Consider the following 2,086-nt stretch of genomic DNA (forward strand, 5'->3'; position numbering starts at 1 on the left):
GCGGGACTCCTAGAATTTCCTTGGGAATATGATGGTTGATTAGGAAAATGAGGATTAGAAAATTGATTGTCATGTGATTGAAATGATGATGATTTAAAACCTTGGGAACCTTGGCCTTGTATTGGTGGCAGAACATACTTCCCTTGAAAACTACCTTGGGGAGGGTTTGAGCCTTCCCCTTGGCTTTTCCAAAAAAAATTTGGATGGTTCCTCCAACTTGAATTGTAATAAGTGCCATAGGGATTATTCCCTTGATTAACAAATGTAGCATTGACTTGCTCATAGGGCTCACTTTGCACATGTCCATAGGGACAATTAGAAGTAGAATGCAAGACACTTGAACAAGTCATGCAAGATTCATTAGGTGCACGATGAGGAATATGAATAGGGGAGGAAGATACTTGATTTGCCGAATTTTGGTTGATAAAAAATTGATCAAACCTTTGAGACAAGGATTTCATCTCGGCGGCTATGTCATTGGAGTTGTGAACTTGATACAAGCCGACATTCTTCCTTCCACCTAAGTTTCTACCATTTTTAGAAGATAAGGACCTATGCATTAAATTTTCACTCATACTTTCATACAATGGCCACACATCATTTTTATACTTATCAAGATAAGAACCACCCATGGATGCATCAACCATACCCTTGTGATTATCCGGTAAACTTTCAAAGAAATATTGGACGAGTTACCACTTAGGTATGTCATGATGAGGGCACTTTCTAAGCAAATCATTAAATCTTTCCAATGCCTCATGAAACATTTCCCCATCCCCTGGAGAAAATTCTCTAATTGAAGTTCTTATGGTATTGGTCTTAGAAACCGGATAGTAAGAACTCTTGTTACATTTCCGCCCAAGAAGTTATCGAAAAAGGCCTAAGATTGTTGAACCAATATTTTGCCTTGTCTTTAAGGGTAAAAGGAAAAAGTTTAAGTATTAAAAATTTTTTCGGCATGTCCGTGTATTTCACGGTGGAACATACTTTAAGAAATTCATCCAAATGCTTATAAGGTTCTTTACTAGGAAGTCCATGATAGTTTGGAAGCATTTGAATAGTTTGTTGTTTAATTTCATAGTGATGTGCTCTAAATGGAGGAAATTGAATGCAAGTGGCTGCATTGTATTCATTTGGCACATAATGGTCTCTTAATGTAATGGGAGGATTCACAATTGGTGGTGCTAAATGAACACCCTGATTAGCTTGAACAATGGGGGGTTGTGGAACAAATATTGGCCTAGGCATTCTCAATGGAACTTGGCCTTGTTGTTGTGGGTGAGTGAATGGTCTAGGCATGCCTAATGGTACTTGAACATTTTTATGATGCACATTAGGGTGGAGGTTGCCTTATTGGTCTATGTGACCAAGGTCCTCCACATGGTCGTCATTCAAATCCTCCATTGGTGAAATGGATTAATGAGAACTACCTCTTCCCTTAGGATTACGAACAACCGATTCAAGACGTAAATTAGGAGGGATAAGAGTAGGATTCAATGACCTATGACTATGCATGCACTAGCAAACCAAATAACAAGCACGTAACAATCACTTTGCCCTCGCAAAAAATAAATCAACAAATCTCCACATACAATGATCCCATACTCCCATGCTTAAACAACATACAAAGAAAAGTAAATTGTCTCCACGCGGGCTCATGATTTATCTAAGAAATGAAAAACAAGCCTTCATGCGGGCCAACGATTTAACTAGAGCTTGAGTTAGAAAGATCTCACAAAGGGTCCTTAAGCAACTTTAATTCATTTTCAACTTCCAAACTTTGCTATGCTTTTCATTTTTTTTAGATTTTTAGTCCTTTTTGTGCTTAACTTAGCTCTTTGCTTTGAATTCTCTTTTGCTCAACCTCCTTACTCAATTTCAGTTAGCCAAATAAGAACAAACACAATAAGTAACCAAAAATAGAAATAAAGTAAAGACATGATGAAAAGAGTACTAATCCCTAATTGTTTCCACAACACGACGTTGCCAATTAAATCCCTAGCAACAACGCCAAAAAGTTGGTGTGTCACTGCACCAACACTTAAAGATGTGTAAAAGGTAGTGAATGTGCAATGTAGCCAAGTTT

General features: G+C 37.7%; 1 pseudogene; it reads left to right on the forward strand.

Moving 5' to 3' along the window:
* Positions 1-705: 705 nt before the first annotated feature.
* Positions 706-804, forward strand: LOC132267790 (small nucleolar RNA R71; annotated as a pseudogene).
* The last annotated feature ends 1,282 nt before the right edge of the window (positions 805-2,086 follow it).

This window comes from Cornus florida, unplaced genomic scaffold (assembly GCF_030987335.1).
Source record: "Cornus florida cultivar Cherokee Brave unplaced genomic scaffold, ASM3098733v1 CherokeeBrave_3.0.0_Hap2_Chr07, whole genome shotgun sequence".
NCBI lineage: Eukaryota > Viridiplantae > Streptophyta > Magnoliopsida > Cornales > Cornaceae > Cornus > Cornus florida.